At 44.3% G+C, this 18,497-nt stretch overlaps 2 pseudogenes; one reads left to right on the forward strand and one right to left on the reverse strand.

The window, feature by feature from the left end:
* LOC139423677 (uncharacterized) overlaps positions 1–2,328 on the forward strand; it is a 50,187-nt pseudogene extending 47,859 nt beyond the window's left edge.
* Positions 2,329–3,988: 1,660 nt separating this feature from the next.
* The window catches only part of LOC139376868 (centrosomal protein of 162 kDa-like), a 28,174-nt pseudogene continuing 13,665 nt past the window's right edge, over positions 3,989–18,497 (reverse strand).

Here is an 18,497-nt window from a genome sequence, read left to right on the forward strand (position 1 = left end):
TCTCTTACCTACCATACATGTCTCTTTCTTCCCTCTCCCTGTCCTTTCTTCGCTTTCCCTGTCCGCTTTTATCTAACATCCATGTCTCTTTCTTCCCTCTCCCTGTCCTCCCTTACATAACATCCATGTCTCTTTCTTCCCTCTCCCTGTCCTTTCTTCGCTTTCCCTGTCCGCTTTTATCTAACATCCATGTCTCTTTCTTCCCTCTCCCTGTCCTCCCTTACATAACATCCATGTCTCTTTCTTCTCTCTCCCTGTCCTCCCTTACATAACATCCATGTCTCTTTCTTCCCTCTCCCTGTCCTTTCTTCGCTTTCACTGTCCGCTTTTATCTAACATCCATGTCTCTTTCTTCCCTCCCCCTGTGCTCCCTTACATAACATCCATGTCTCTTTCTTCCCTCTCCCTGTCCTCCCTTACATAACATCCATGTCTCTTTCTTCCCTCTCCCTGTCCTCCCTTACATAACATCCATGTCTCTTTCTTCCCTCTCCCTGTCCTCCCTTACATAACATCCATGTCTCTTTCTTCCCTCTCCCTGTCCTCCCTTACATAACATCCATGTCTCTTTCTTCCCTCTCCCTGTCCTCCCTTACATAACATCTATGTCTCTTTCTTCCCTCTCCCTGTCCTCCCTGATTCTGATTAAGGCATCTTATTTTTAATTGTGAGGTAGTCACACCTATTTCTCTTCTAATACACTCCTGGTCCTCAACTGTCCCCCGTCTAGAGGAGCTGAGCCCTGTAAGAAGCGTGTTCGTCTGACCAGCTGTGTGGAGGACCTCCGCCCCCCTGCAGACCCTGACAACCGGCCCTGCCTCCATCGCCCCTTATTAGACTCTCTCAGCCGCTCCCTCTTCCACTGCTACGTCAATGAGGAACAGGCCCAGGAGGGGTCCAGGCCTAGAGCTGGAGCACCCAGAGGAGGGCTTGTCCAGGGGCCGGGGCGAGGCAGGTCAGGCAGCCCAGAGGAAGGGGGGATGGAAGTAGGTGTCACCCGTGCCCTGCAAGGGGCTGCCATGTTGGGGGGGAACCGGACTGACCACAGAGAGGCAATGTCCCTGTCCCACTTCAACATCCCTAACGTTGTGAACTCCGAGCACTGCTCCACCCTGGGGGCGGACGATCTGCTGCTGGGGGAGCCGCCAATCATCATGGAGGGGGAGTGTCATTGGCCCCACAGTGCACATCACATGATGGACTAAGGTCCTCTCTACTTCCTGGGGTGCCGCCAATCATCCCGGAGGGGTAGCGTCATTCCCATGGTGTCCTTCACACGATTGACTGGGGGAACCGTCAATCATCCTAGAGGGGGAGTGTCATCGGCCACTTAGTGCCCTTCAGAAGATGGACTGTCCTGCCCATCACACAATAGACTAGGGTCCTGCTTACTTCTCACACCCACTGCCGTTAGGACATTATAGATAATTATGAGGACATCACAGGACTCATCAGCCTTATATAGAGAGAGTTGTGTCAAGGTCCTAATCTAACATTCTGTGTTGTGCCAGTCATGTACAGTGCAAGCTCTCCTAATTAGGCTGTGGTTCCAGCTTCCCACACCACCTCCACTGTGAGGACATTCTGGATTATTATGGGTCCTCCTACAGTAACTGTACCTCCTGACATTTTCATTCTGTTCAGATTTGGTTCAGGCTAAAATACTGTACAGTCCAAATATATAAACATTTAAATGTTAAATATACATATGTGATATGAGCTACTTTTCTAATCTTTATGTCAACAAGGTTGCCTACGCAGAGCCAGAACTTGTGACGTCACATCTCAACACTAAACTGGAAGTCCAGCTTCATCAAGTTGATTCAAATGTTTTTTTTATTTAACTAGGCAAGTCAGTTAAGAACAAATTCTAATATACACCACGGCCAAATCCTCCCCTAACCCGGATAATGCTGGGCCAATTGTGCGCCACCCTATGGAACCCCCGATAACGGCCTGTTGTGATACATCCCAGAATCGAACCTGGGTCTGTAGTGATGCTGCGCCACTCGGTCCCCCCGTATAGTGGTGGAGGCCTTCCAGGAATCAGTTAAGGGGATGGAGACAACAGAAGAGGCAAGGGGAATTTGATACAACAACCAAAATGTACCAGAAAGGCAAGACTCTTCTTTTGGGTTTTCAATTCAACAGCAGTCGGAATGTTGTCCTTGTTCAGTACTAATTGTAGCACACCTGTTAATCACTATAAACACCTTACTTTTTATATACCATGTGTTGCTCCTGTCAATGCTTTACCTACATGTCATATCAAGGTCTCGTCTGCCAAGTCTATAGAAGGTTGTGACTAATAAAACTATTTAAACGCCAGCTGATTGTGTTCATTATATAACCATTTCAAAGTACCTTGGAACCATAAAAAAAGTTCTAATTCTGAAGATGACAAGTGATGAATTGTTTCACTATTATCACTTTTACAGGATTTTAAGACGTCCTCCAGCAATTTGTTTTTAATTTTCCCTTTTGAAAAGCAATATCCCAAGTATAAATACAGTAAAGTACACACTAAAATACATTGAGCAAAATAGTGTTTTTTAGACAGGACTATTGCATTCAAGGAGTTGGTTTGATGTGATGTCATCAGTCTCCCCCTTGCTTGAGAAAAAATTTAGTAGCAATAGAGAACAAAAGAGGAAAGGCCAAACCCCCCATTTGTGCTATGTAATGACTTACCTGGACCACCTATCGAGATGTGCCTTTTGTTATGTAAATGAGTTGAAAATGAGACTTGAGTAGAACTTTAAAATCCCTGCTGTGTTTGATGCAGTTTCCTTTACAATCTAATTCTAAGGATTAGACCAGGGAAGAATAAACCTAATATTATTATTGAGACACCTGGGCTGGGTTTACAGGAGACACCTGGGCTGGGTTAACCGGAGACACCTGGGCTGGGTTAACCTGAGACACCTGGGCTGGGTTAACCGGAGACACCTGGGCTGGGTTAACCTGAGACACCTGGGCTGGGTTAACCGGAGACAATTGGGCTCGGTTCACCGGAGACACCTGGGCTGGGTTCACCGGAGACACCTGGGCTGGGTTCACCGGAGACACCTGGGCTGGGTTAACCGGAGACACCTGGGCTGGGTTCACCGGAGACACCTAGGCTGGGTTCACCGGAGACACCTGGGCTGGGTTCACCGGAGACACCTGGGCTGGGTTCACAGGAGAGACTTGGGCTGGGTTCACCAGAGACACCTGGGCTGGGTTCACCAGAGACACCTGGGCTGGGTTCACCGGAGACACCTGGGCTGGGTTCACCGGAGACACCTGAGCTGGGTTCACCGGAGACACCTGGGCTGGGTTTACAGGAGACACCTGGGATTTTTTCTTGTCAGTTGTTATGCTAATACGACGGCAGGTACCCTAGTGGTTAGAGCGTTGGGCCAGTAACCGAAAGGTTGCTGGTTCGAATCCTCGAGCTGAGAAGATAAAAATCTGTCGTTCTGCCCCTGAACAAGGCAGTTAACTCATTGTCCCTCGGTAGGCCGTCATTGTAAATAAGAATTTGTTCTTAACTGACTTGCCTGGTTAAATAAAAAAATAATACATATTTGATGATATGTTAATGTGTAGCAACAACCCACAACTTGGGGATAACAATAGGCCAATTTCGTTAGTCACCTTTGAGATGTTTCATCTGTGTGCTTAACTGAACACATGTTACAAATTCAAAACACACACAGGAAAAAAATATACAAAAGGTCCTTTATTTTTCTAACATGCATTAAATAACTTAAAAATAAATTCCAATGATCAAGTATAAAAATACAAATCTACAAAAATAAATAACCTGATTGTTCAGCACAATGATTGGTTCTCCTAAAGGTTGTGTGAATTGCTTTCAAATTTGCCCTCTCCTCGTCTTCTCCCCTGCATTGAATAAAAAACACTTAACTGAAATAGTGGAAGCTCATCATTAGGCTGGCTTTTGCCTGGTCAAGGTGAGGACAGATTTGTAAGTAATTAGAAAGAGCCTATGTCCCATGTTTCAGGTCCTCCAGCTGAAGGGTACAGCAGAAGCCCGGTCCGGAGCAGGGATGACCACTTCCTGTCTCTGAAGTTCTCTCAAGACATCCAGGATAGAGTCCAGTTCCAGACGGAAGACCTCCAGCTCCCGGGTCTTCCCCTGAGCCAGCCTCCTCCAACGCTCCACCTCAGACTGCTGCTCAGCCTCCACCACCAGCCGAGTCTGACCTATCACCTGCAGGATGGCACCGTGGGCATGTGTTATTCAGTGTGTGTGTGTATTTACCTGCTGGAGCTCTTTCTCCCTCTGAGTGTGTCGTAGCTCCATGCTGTGGATCTTTCTCTCCAGGCTAGTGAAGTGTCTGAGCTCTGGCACTCCTTGGCCTGCTTCAGCTCCTCCAACAGTCTTGTCAGCTAAACAGAGCATTAAAGAGATGAAGCAAGCATTAATGTTGAGCTTTCCCCAGGAAATACAGTCCTGTCTGGATAATAAAGCAATGCTCTGCCTTCTTAACAACACCACCAACAAGGCAGGTCCTACAGGCCCTAGTTTTGCCGCACCTTGACTACTGTTCAGTCGTGTAGTCAGGTGCCACCAAAAAGGATTTAGGAAAATTACAATTGGTTCAGAACAGGGCAGCATGGCTGCCCCTTGGATGTACACAGAGAGCTAGTATTAATAATATGCATGTCAATCTCTCCTGGCTCAAAGTGGAGGAGAGATTGACTTCATTACTGCTTGTATTTATGAGAGGTATTGACATGTTGAATGCACCGAGCTGTCTGTCTAAACTACTGGCACACAGTTCAGACACCCATGCATACCCCACAAGACATGCCACAAGAGGTCTCTTCACACTCCAAGTCCAAAACAGACTATGGGAGGCAGACAGTACTACATAGAGCCATGACTGCATGGAACTGACGCAAGCAGTAAAAATTTGATTTAAAAAAACATAAATAAAAACACCTTATGGAACAGCGGGGAATGTAAAGCAACACAAACATTGGCAGACATGCATACACACACACACGATAACATACACATGGATTTAGTACTGTAGATATGTGGTAGTGGTGGAGTAGGGGCCTGAGGGCACACAGTGTGTTGTGAAATCTGTGAATATATTGTAATGTTTGAAAATTGTATTAAATGCCTTAATTTTGCTGAACACCAGGAAGAGTAGCTGCTGCTTTGGCAGAATCTAATGGAGATCCATAATGAATACAAATACCTTGTTTCCTTGCAATGACACTTCACGTACTAGTGTGTTGATGAAGTTGTGAATGTGTGACAGGACAATAAATGTTATCGGAATCACAAGTACCTGGTTCTGTAGGGTGTCCTCCCTCAGCTTTGACACAGCCAGAGCATCCTTGGTCCCCTGCAGTTCCTTCACCTGGTCACGCAAATGCTGCACCATGATCTGAAGGTTCATAAAAACACACAAACCTGTTTATCCTGTTAATACGTTATACCTGGAACACCACCACCAATAACTTTCAGTTCACATGTGATTTGTCCAGTGTGAGGCTTTACCTCCTGCGTGGTCACCTGATTGGTCAGTTCGGACACTTTAGAGGAGGAGTGGGCGAGGGCGTGGCCGGTAAGCAGGTGCTTCAGCTCCCTCTGATGGTCAGCCCTGAGAGAGGACACCTGCTCTGCTGAATGCTGCTGTACCCTGCAGGACAGGTAGATAGATACACCAAATCAAATCAAATCAAATTTATTTGTCACATACACATGGTTAGCAGATGTTAATGCGAGTGTAGCGAAATGCTTGTGCTTCTAGTTCCGACAATGCAGTAATAACCAACAAGTAATCTAACTAACAATTCCAAAACTACTGTCTTGTACACAGTGTGAGGGGATAAAGAATATGTACATAAGGATATATGAATGAGTGATGGTACAGAGCAGCATAGGCAGATACAGTAGATTGTATAGAGTACAGTATATACATATGAGATGAGTATGTAAACAAAGTGGCATAGTTAAAGTGGCTAGTGATACATGTATTACATAAGGATACAGTCGATGATATAGAGTACAGTAAATACGTATGCCTATGAGATGAATAATGTAGGGTAAGTAACATTATATAAGGTAGCATTGTTTAAAGTGGCTAGTGATATATTTACATCATTTCCCATCAATTCCCATTATTAAAGTGGCTGGAGTTGAGTCAGTGTCAGTGTGTTGGCAGCAGCCACTCAATGTTAGTGGTGGCTGTTTAACAGTCTGATAGCCTTGAGATAGAAGCTGTTTTTCAGTCTCTCGGTCCCAGCTTTGATGCACCACCATGAATCATCTAGCATCCTCTAACCCAGCGCGCCAGAGGGGTAACTACTATGTTAGCTAGATTTACTCAGGGTTTTCTAAAGCTAGCCAGCTTCAGCTAGCTTCACATTCCAGTTCAGGCTTCATCCGGTGGATATTGCTCGTCCGCCTGCCACCAACTCTAGCAGGCTTGTAAGTGTGTGTGCATGTCACACGTGGCTAGCCAAACGCTGAACTCTTCATTGAGACAATGCTGAAACATCAATCCATGGGCGAGTCAGTGCCACATTTTTCATTTACGCAGAGATCAAAATGAAAGAAAAGTTATTAAAAATTAATCAGTATATGGTGTAAAACAGGGTTTCAGAAGGGTGCTTCTAATTACCCCAAACAGGTACCCAAAACAACACAAAAGTACACAAAACCACCACAAACTGGCAGCCAAAACTACACAAAACCACCCAAATGATCAGCTCAGGTTCACGTTTCGGTGTCGATAATGGCTTGCTCGACTGTGTATTTTAGTGATGCTGATTAGATTTCATATGGTGATGTCATGAAACAGCCAGGCCAAGCTGCTACTAAACCTCTGCTGCCCTTCCTCATTTAACACAATACAGCCCGATACAACTGGATTCACTACAAACAGTAACACACTCACTTTCCCGTTGAACTCGCCATCTTTTTCTCAAATCCACAGGACATAAAAAGAACATAGGAGGTAAGATGGATATAGATTGAGACATGACATGTAGTATTTTCATATTTTAGAATAGGCTTTTCATATTCATTTGAAAATCCTGTTCTTCTCAGAAGATTTCTCACGAAAACAAGCATCTCTAAAATGTCAACAGAGCACTGAGCAGATACCAAGCTTTTTATTTTCAAAGCCTTTTAATTCAGCTTGTGTAATGCTAATTTTGCGACCCACGGAAACAATTATCTTCCTTCAATGAGATTACCTGTGATTAGTATGTAGATCAGTGTGTCCTGTCTGTTGATGTGTACAGATGTTGGTACAAGGTGCTGCCAACACCAGATGACCAGGGACGCTGTCTGTGTTCTGAATGGCAACCTATTCCCTTTAATGTGCACTGCTTTTGACCAGAGATGTTTTAGGCATGTTTGGGTTGTTTTGGGGTGATTAGTAGGACCCTTTTAGAAGTGCCTTCTTCATTTGATTGTTTATCGTTAATGCCGTCTTTGGTGTGCTTATCAACACGAGCACCTTTTCCCCCACTCCTATTGATAAAACACTCCTATTGCTACAACACTCCTATTGATAAAACACTCCTATTGATTAAACACTCCTATTGCTACAACACTCCTATTGATAAAACACTCCTATTGATAAAACACTCCTATTGATACAACACTCCTATTGATAAAACACTCCTATTGATAAAACACTCCTATTGATAAAACACTCCTATTGATAAAACACTCCTATTGATACAACACTCCTATTGATAAAACACTCCTATTGATAAATGATTAAACTGGCTTCTTTCTTTGCATGTTCAAGCCCGTCTCAAAATACAACACTGCCCCTTTAAGGCTCTCCTGGACGCATCACCGGGGGCAGGACACCTACAGTACCCGATGTCACAGGAAGGCCAAAAAGATCATCAAGGACATCAACCAACCAAGCCATTGCCTGTTCACCCCGCTACCATCCAGAAGGCGAGGTCAGTACAGGCATCAAAGCAGGGACCGAGAGACTGAAAAGCAGCTTCTATTTCAAGGCCATCAGACTGTTAAACAGCCGTCACTAACAGGAGAGGCCTACCTACAGACTTGAAATCATTGGCCACTTTAATAAATGGAACACTAGTCACTTTAATAATGTTGTTTACATATCTTGCATTACTCATATGTATATACTGTATTTTTACACCATCTATTGCATCTTGCCTATGCCACTCGGTCATTGCTCATCCATATATTTATATGTACATATTCTCATTCCATCCCTTCACTTACATTTGTGTGTATTAGGTAGTTGTTGTGGAATTGTTAGATTACATGTTGATATTGCTACACTGTCGGAACTAGAAGCACAAGCATTTCAGAAGGTAGCCTGGGGGTTAGAGTGTTGGACTAGTAACCGAAAGGTTGAAAGATCGAATCCCCGAGCTGGCAAAGTAAAAATCTGTCGTTCTGCCCCGGAACAAGGCAGTTCACCCACTGTTCCTAGACCAGTTCACCCACTGTTCCTAGACCAGTTCACCCACTGTTCCTAGACCAGTTCACCCACTGTTCCTAGACCAGTTCACCCACTGTTCCTAGACCAGTTCACCCACTGTTCCTAGACCAGTTCACCCACTGTTCCTAGACCAGTTCACCTACTGTTCCTAGACCAGTTCACCCACTGTTCCTAGGCCGTCATTGAAAATAAGAATTTGTTCTGACTTGCCTAGTTAAACATTTTTTTATTTTTTGTTGCTATACTGGCAATGGCATCTGCTAACCATGTGACCAATGGCATCTGCTAACCATGTGTATATGACCAATGGCATCTGCTAACCATGTGACCAATGGCATCTGCTAACCATGTGTATATGACCAATGGCATCTGCTAACCATGTGACCAATGGCATCTGCTAACCATGTGTATATGACCAATGGCATCTGCTAACCATGTGTATGTGACCAATGGCATCTGCTAACCATGTGTATGTGACCAATGGCATCTGCTAACCATGTGTAAGTGATTTGGAGGACAGTTGGCCACTCTTGGTAGTCTATAAAATATTGCAACATTACAATTATAGCCTAATTATTTTTATGTATTTATAAAATAATTCCCTTCAGGTCTCGAAAATAAGGGCAACTCATCGTTCCTGGGACACATTTTTTTTCTCCTCAAAACAGACTCTGGGACAATAGATCCAAAATAAATACAACAGCTGCACATACAATTTAAAAAGCAATGAGGCTAATGAAACAGATCAGACCATTTAGCTGAAAATGTTGATAACGTTTTATTTCTTCATATTATAAGCTCAACAATAAGCTAGGTAGGAATATTCCAGTATGTCTGTATGGAGGAAACTGAACAATGTTCTACCAATGAGTCAGGCACCTCTATAACCACTGAACTACTGGAGTCCTTTGTACTGGAAGGTGTTATTGTGGCACTAAATAAAGCATTCAGCCTGTGCGGCTACAGCCTGCAGTACCACCCTCTCCTACAGCCTGCAGTACCACCCTCTCCTACAGCCTGCAGTACCACCCTCTCCTACAGCCTGCAGTACCACCCTCTCCTACAGCCTGCAGTACCACCCTCTCCTACAGCCTGCAGTACCACCCTCTCCTACAGCCTGCAGTACCACACTCTCCTACAGCCTGCAGTACCACCCTCTCCTACAGCCTGCAGTACCACCCTCTCCTACAGCCTGCAGTACCACCCTCTCCTACAGCCTGCAGTACCACCCTCTCCTTGTCCTCTGCAGCTCCAGACGCAGCCTTAACCCCTCGCTCTCCTGCAACACCCCTGAGATGTGGCTCCCAGAGAACGCTGTGGGCTGGTAGTCCTTCTCATCCTGAGTGGGAGGGAAGGTTGCGGTCTCTCCCACTATGCCTCCCCTCTCCCCTGGGGTAGCCACCACCATGGGTCCTTTGGATCCGGCCGCCTGCCCTCCCCAGGCCCAACACGGCCCTCTGATCTGGGGCCAGGGCCACACAGCATGGTCTTCCTCTCCATCTGGAGTCTCTCCACGGTGCGGCTCAGCTCCTGGACGCTGCGGGTCTTGGCTGACAGCTCCTGGACGCTGCGGGTCTTGGCTGACAGCTCCTGGACGCTGCGGGTCTTGGCTGACAGCTCCTGGACGCTGCGGGTCTTGGCTGACAGCTCCTGGATGCTGCGGGTCTTGGCTGACCGCTCCTGGATGCTGCGGGTCTTGGCTGACAGCTCCTGGACGCTGCGGGTCTTGGCTGACAGCTCCTGGACGCTGCGGGTCTTGGCTGACAGCTCCTGGACGCTGCGGGTCTTGGCTGACCGCTCCTGGACGCTGCGGGTCTTGGCTGACAGCTCCTGGACGCTGTGGGTCTTGGCTGACCGCTCCTGGACGCTGTGGGTCTTGGCTGACCGCTCCTGGATGCTGCGGGTCTTGGCTGACCGCTCCTGGACGCTGTGGGTCTTGGCTGACCGCTCCTGGACGCTGTGGGTCTTGGCTGACAGCTCATGGAAGCTGGGGGTCTTGGCTGACAGCTCATGGAAGCTGGGGGTCTTGGCTGACAGCTCATGGAAGCTGGGGGTCTTGGCTGACAGCTCCTGGATGCTGTGGGTCTTGGCTGACAGCTCCTGGATGCTGTGGGTCTTGGCTGACAGCCCCTGGTTGAGTCTCTCTATCCGGACCCCCAGGGCTGTCTCTGCTTGGTGCTGGGACGAGCTGCGTTGGGGGGCTCTCTCTGGCTCGGGGGTAGACTGATTTCATTTATTCAAATAAAATACATATGCTCCAGGTAACATTACATACATTTAAAACAATTATCCAGGATTAATTATTAAGACTAATTTCCTCTTAGGTGGGCTAAGTAGACAAGAAGGCAGGTAGATAAGAGAGAGGTAGGCCTACCTGTGCCTGTTGTGTGAGCTGAGGTTTAAAACACACGTCTGTAAAAGTCACTGGATTTGAAACAGGGAACATTGTCCTTTGGGAGTAGAAACAAGAGGTTTGATTCCACAGTCAAGCCTCCATGTCTCTCACACACTAACCTGAGGTGTAGACGACCTGCGCTTTGTCCAGGTCTCTCTCTTTCCTCATCATTTGAAGTTCCACCTCCACAGCCTGTGGGTCTCCTCCACCAGTCTCTCTTCAGTCCTCTGCACGCACGCACGCACACACGCACACTGTCGAAGGTGAGACTGGTCCTTCCCTTTTAAGATGAGTTGATTGTTTCATCTCGAAAGCAAGATCTAGGCCTTCCTTTTAGAGGTGGTTGTGTGACGTGACTGAACACTCACCTGTGCTGCCTGCATCTGGCCCAGCAGCTGTGTGATGCGCTGAATATGGGCCATACAGCCTACATTACCCACAGTCCTCGGCGAGTTGCTCATCTGCTCCGTGGGCATAAATAAGCGTTCAATGATGTGGATAGGTACGTGTCTGTGCATATGTATGTGTCAACTCACTTGGTAAGGGCCAGTTCGTTTAGCAGCCTTTGGTTCTCTGTGAACATGGCCTCTTCATTGAGTTTACTCTGAGCCTGAAGAGCCTTCATCTGCAGGTACAACTTCTCATTCTCCTGTTACCCACACACACCGCAAGGAGAGAGAGAGAATCAAGTTAAATGTCTCAACTATAGGCCCATCTGGGTAAATTAGTTTGATCAGAAATACCTGTTCTACGCATTTAACCTACATAAAATCAAACTTGAAAGGAATATGACTAGAAGCTGTGAGATGAGGGAATGCATTCAGCATTCCTAATTAAGAACTGCTACAGTTCCACCTTGGTGGTGTGTGTACTGTAGCCACTGATTCTAGGAGCTCTGCTGTAGGCTCTGTAATTATGAAAGGTTCTGACAGTGTTGCTAAGCTGCTCACAATCTGGAGGAAAAAAAGGCTAACTGTGCTGCCTGCTACAAACCCACACCCCCTCCTGGAATTAAGTCAGTGAACAGAGGAATTCCATTACCCTGAACAGTGGCCTGTACATATAACCTCCGCAGTCGCAGAGACTCTGAGTAATTGGAATGGATTCAAAGCCAATGAGTCACCGCCAGCCTTGCTCTGAACAAATGCAGTACAATTAAGTCTTGTTTCCTTAAAACACAGACTGAAGAGAGAAAAGACCGAAAAGACCAAGAGAGACGGCCAAACAATCACAGAGTAGACAGAGAAACAGACATGTGTACGCACCTGCTGGTATCCCTGGACGATGGTCTCCTGTTCCTTCACCTCTTTCTCTATCAGTCTGAGTTTGCCCTCAGTGAGGGGGTCCAAGGGCCCGTCCAGACCGCGACCCAACCGGCCCTTCTTCCTGCTGTTGGCCTCCTCTGTACTGTGCAGCTGAAACACAAGGGACAAGACTCACAAGTACACATCACAAATAACACACGAGTGATGTATGCATCTACTACAGTTTTGAGTTCACAAAATAAAGTTTGAGCTAATCAGTGCCTTCAGTGGATGGCAGAGATATCTTAGATAACATGCTATTGTTTAATTGAATGTTTTATTTTGCTCCTGTGTCAGCTGGATCCTTCACAACTGCTTTTTCCAATAGCTTGAATAACAGTATTACAAAAGCCAGACACACAAAGCAGCTAAATAAAATGAGCAGTGCCATAGCAACAGGAGTGCTGACGTAGGGGTTTTAAAATGTTCCGACAGTCATGGAAAACATGTTCTTTTCTGTTACAATAGCAGGATGTAGGAAGTCACAGGTGGTCAAACATATGGATCTATACTTTTTCGAGACATGACTGTCCATGTGAATGTAATAGTGTGTGTGTGTGTGTGTGTGTGTGTGTGTGTCCCTCTACCTTGCTCTGCAGGAGGTAGTTCTCCTGTCTCAGTGAGCTGACCTCTGTGTCGTGCTGCAGCAGTAGCTCTTCCTCTCTGGTGTGGAGCTCTCTCCCCCTCTGGGCTAGCTGCAGTCTCAGCCTGGACACTAGGGGGCTCTTCTCCACCTCCCCCGACCTGCCCTCCTCCCTGGGCACACTCTGACAGACAGAGGGGTAACACATGGTTAGAGTCTTTATAATGGATAGTTGCTAGCACTTCAACGTGTATTGAAGGCCATAATATTGGCCTAATTATTAATAGCACAAACAAAATAGGCACCAAAAATGCAAAAATGTTTGACTGCTATCGTCATCAAGGTATGGACACACACAATACCAGGGATGCAAACTGCTGAGGGCCCAAAAAGGTGACAATTTTATTTTTGCACTGAAACATGCAAAACATCCCTGCTAGGGGGAAATGCAGGTTTTAACTAATTAAATATCAAAGAATATGATCTACATGATCAGTCTGTGTGTAAAATAAAAAAAAAGTGGTTAATGTGAACCTAACTCACAGCTAAAACATTTAAAGAAAGCAATCCAATGTTATTTGTTGCCTAGACTTTACTGCAAATGACACTCAAGTTGAGAAAATAACAATACGCTAATATTGCAGTTAACCTTGATAGCCTTTATAAAAAATAGAATGCTTGTGACCACACACATAAATATTGCACTTGGGAAAAAAACATCTTAAAGTAGAAATAGAATGAAACAAACAGCCGTTCTATTTTTGCTCTATTATAGTGGCCACTACAGACATCGATCAAGTGCACAAGACTACATGTGTGCAAAAAATAAGTAAAAAATTATAATCCCCCTCACACACATACGCGTTACTGTCAAGTTAAACACAATAAAAACTATATCTTTGGGCTACACTGCACATTATTACATTGTACATGTTCTGCATGTTCTACAATGTGCCAGTAAAAGTAATAAAGAGGGAAAGTGTGTTGTGTTTCTTTTACCTCTATAGTGGCATCCAGTTTAAGCCAGGCCCAGCTCCAGTTACACTCGATCCCTGAATCCACTTGTTTAACAAGCAACGCCTCATTTTCAACTAATTCTCTCATTCTAAAAATGTACCACATACTGTAGAGGGAAAACATTAGTTAACAGATAGTAGTTAGTTCGTTAGCTAGTTAACATTTCACACAGATTGCCATGGTCCAGTAAGCAAACTAATGTGTTATAATTTATGGAACGACAAGGAGTCGTTTACCAGTTAATAGTATAGCGAATTGGTTAGGTTACTAATGTTAGCTCATCTGATGTTGTATCGTTAGCTAGCTAACGTTAGCTGTCTGACTTTATTAGCAAGCTAATTTTCACACCATAAACTCAATTATTTGATCAGATAAGTTGGGTAATGTTGCTCAACATTTTTCTGTCTAGCTAACGGAGAATTCGATCCAGCTAACAAGATACTTAACAATGCTAATACTTGTTCCACCACACTTTCTCCCTCACCTCAAACTTTCGAAATATCAGTAGTTTTACGGTTACAGCTCATGAAGTACGCTTCATCACCTTCTCACCCCCGTCTCCGTGGTCAGGCTTCTCACCTAAAGTTTACCTCTTCGTTATCGTTCATCGGATCTACACGAATCATGTAGGTCACTTGACTAATTTGCATCCCTGAGACGACATAAGATCCAAACTAAAATCAGTCAATCAGACTTATGATAGAGCAAGGAGCAATCAGCTGGGTTGGACAACTCAACAAAGTAAAAGTCACACCCCTATCATATGACCAGGTGAATGGAGAAAAACGTCATACTTATCTGAAAATAAATTGCAGCACACTGATGAACGAACTTGTTGCATCACAGACTGAAAAACTACTCCAGTATGTTGACTTACTTTCCTCTCTGATGGACACTCAGTCTCCTGAGTCTGGCTGGCTTCCTGTTGACCTTTGGTTTCCCAGGAGACAGTGTGACTGGTATCCTGGTGACCTCTCATCTTCATCTGATGTTGCTGCTGGAGGAAGGCAGCGAAGGACTGAACCACTGCCACCAGCTCGCTGCTCACACTCAGACCACCACAGTCTGGACTTAAAGAACAACCACACATCAACATTTAGCCAACATTAAGGCGGCGAAGGACTGACACCCACCATCAGACCACCACAGGCTGGACCTGGTAGAAGTACAACCACATAGCAACATTAGTATGAATCAGGAGTACAACCACACAGCAACATTAGTATGAATCAGGAGTACAACCACACAGCAACATTAGTCTGGATCAGGAGTACAACCACACAGCAACATCAGTCTGTATCAGGAGTACAACCACACAGCAACTTTAGTCTGGATCAGGAGTTCAACCACACAGCAACATTAGTCTGATCAGGAGTCCAACCACACAGCAACATTAGTCTGGATCAGAAGTACAACCACACAGCAACGTGGTAAATGTTAGTGTTATGAATTATACTGTAGTACTGTTATGTGCTATACTACTTAGATATAGTTCTAACTCTGATACAACTAGAGGTCGACCGATTAATCGGAATGGACGATTTTTGGACACCGATCATGGTCGATTACATTGCACTCCACAAGGAGACTGCGTGGCAGGCTGACTACCTGTTATGCGAGTGCAGCAAGGAGCCAAGGTAAGGTGCTAGCTAGCATTAAACTTATCTTATAAAAAAACAATCAATCTTAACATAATCACTAATTAACTACACATGATTGATGATATTACTAGTTTATCTAGCTTGTCCTGCATTGCCTGTTAATTTATCATTGAATCATAGCCTATTTAAGTGAATTTGCGAAAAAAGCACTGTCGTTGCACCAATGTGTACCAAACCATAAACATCAACACCTTTCTTAAAATCAATACACAAGTATATATTTTTAAACCTGCATATTTTGTTAATATTGCCTGCTAACATCAATTTATTTTAACTAGGGAAATTGTGTCACTTTTCTTGCGTTCTGTGCAACAGAGTCAGGGTATATGCAGCACTTTGGGCCACCTGGCTCGTTGCGAACTGTGTGAAGACTATTTCTTTCTAACAAAGACAGCCAACTTCGCCAAACGGGGGATAATTTAACAAAAGCGCATTTGCGAAAAAAGCATAATCGTTGAACAAATGTACCTAACCATAAACATCAATGCCTTTCTTAAAATCAATACACAGAAGTATATTTTTTTAAATGTGCATATTTAGTTAAAAGAAATCCAGGTTAGCAGGCAATATTCAACTAGAGAAATTGTGTCACTTCTGTGGTATTCTGTGTTTTACATTATAGCCATTACCATATATATGATTAAATATTATCTGATGTTGGCTGTGTGAGGTATCTGCATTTGTGCACTTGAGCATCATCATGATTTTAAACAACTGCTTGCTACATCTACTTGCCTGTTTGTGTGTGTGACAAGAACTGAGTGACATGGTGTGACCTGCATGTTGCAAAACTGTAGATAACAGCCCAGCAGATGCTTTGTCCTTGTGTTTGTATGTGACAATATTGAGCACATGGTGTGACTTGCTGTATCTTACAAAGTTGTGGTTAATCAGGTATAGGGAGGGGTGGTCATCACGAGGTTTAACTGAGATGGAAAAATACTGAACAACACAATAGCAGGAACTGAGCAACTGTTATAACTAGGCTGCGATACCAGAACAGTAAGAATCTATACATCGACGGAGGGAGGACTCCAAGAAGCGCCAAGAGGCGGGGACCCGCCTGAGCGCCTGCGATAGGCTGAGCAAGTATAAACCACGCTCAGCCTCTACTGTGATAGACCAACAGACGGGTTGGAACTATGTCTATCACAGTATAAGAACAACTGTTTACGTACATCCTGTCAGCTCCCTGTTCTGCCCTGCGTGGTATTACAGTGAGCCCATATATACGAAAGTTGCATTTGCCATTTATTGCTTAGCTAATTAAAAATACATAGTATACAATCGGTGACTCATTGTTATATTTATCCTGATACCAGATTAGAATTTACGCAACTCTAACACTTCTCTTGCGTTCATTACACGCAGAGTCAGGGTATATGCAACAGTTTGGGGCGCCTGGCTCGTTGTGAAGTAATTTGCCAGAATTTTACGTAATTATGACACAACATTGAAAGTTGAAATATTTAGGAAAGGTTCCATATTTCACTGAGAGAATAAAAGTTTTGTTTTCGAAATGATAGTTTCCAGATTTGACCATATTAATGACCTAAGGCTTGTATTTCTGTGTGTTATTATGTTATAATTAAGTCTATGATTTGATATTTGATAGAGCAGTCTGACTGAGCGGTGGTAGGCAGCAGCAGGCTCATAAGCATTCATTCAAACAGCACTTTTGTGCGTTTGCCAGCAGCTCTTGTGCTTCAAGCATTGAGCTGTTTATGACTTCAAGCCTATCAACTCCAGAGATTAGGCTGGTGTAACTGATGTGAGATGGCTAGCTAGTTAGCAGGGTGCGCGCTAATAGCGTTTCAATCGGTGAAGTCACTCGCTCTGAGACCTTGAAGTAGTTGTTCCCCTTGTTCTGCAAGGGCAGCGGGTTCTGTGCAGCGATGGGTAACGATGCTTCAAGGGTGGCTGTTGTCGATTTGTTCCTGGTTCGAGCCCAGGTAGGGGCGAGGAGAGGGACGGAAGCTATACTGTTACACTGCAATACTAAAGTGCCTATAAGAACATCCAATAGTCAAAGGTATATGAAATACAAATGGAATAGAGAGAAATAGTCCTATAATTCCTATAATAACTACAACCTAAAACTTCGTACCTGGGAATATTGAAGATTCATGTTAAAAGGAACCACCAGCTTTCATATGTTCTCATGTTCTGAGCAAGGACCTTCAACATTAGCTTTTTTTACATGGCATATATTGCACTTTTACTTTCTTCTCCAACACTTTGTTTTTGCATTATTTAAACCAAATTGAATATGTTTCATTATTTATTTGAGGCTAAATTGATTTTATTGATGTATTACATTAAGTTCAAATAAGAGTTCATTCAGTATTGTTGTAATTGTCATTATTACAAATACATAAATAAAATTAATAATAATAATAATAATAATAATAATAAAAATGAATAAAAAAAAAAAAATATATATATATATATATATACATATATATATATAAAAAAGAGAAAAAAAATAAAATTGGCCGATTAATTGTTATCTGCTTTTTTTGGTCCTCCAATAATCGGTACCGGCGTTGAAAAGTCATAATCGGTCGACCTCTAGATACAACAGATATTTTTTTAAGCACACTTACTGTCACGACTTCCACCGAAGTTAGCTCCCCTGCCTGTTCGGGCGGGGCTCGGCGGTCGTCGTCACCGGCCTACTAGCTGCCACCGATCCCTTTTTCGTTGTCTGTTTGTTTTGTCTTATTAGTTGCACCTGTCTATTTTTGTGCTTGATTGGCTTCCTTTTTTATAGTACGTTTACCCGCCCTTGTTTCGTGCGGGATTACTCATATGTTACGTGTGTATGTTTTTTTGGTGTTCGTGCTCTGGACCTGGTACCCTGTTGTGTTGGGTTGGTCCACATTTTCCGCGCCCTGGTTTGTTGGGCATTATTTTTCTGTGCGATATTAAAAGTGCACGTTTTCCTGTGGAACTATATGCTCTCTGCGCCTGATTCTTCCCTCACGCACCAAGTTACCCATGACACTTACACCTACTAGCTTTGGTTGTCAATGTGTGAGGAGTTATTTTTCTCCTACCTTTATC

Source organism: Oncorhynchus clarkii, chromosome 2, assembly GCF_045791955.1.
Source record: "Oncorhynchus clarkii lewisi isolate Uvic-CL-2024 chromosome 2, UVic_Ocla_1.0, whole genome shotgun sequence".
Lineage (NCBI taxonomy): Eukaryota > Metazoa > Chordata > Actinopteri > Salmoniformes > Salmonidae > Oncorhynchus > Oncorhynchus clarkii.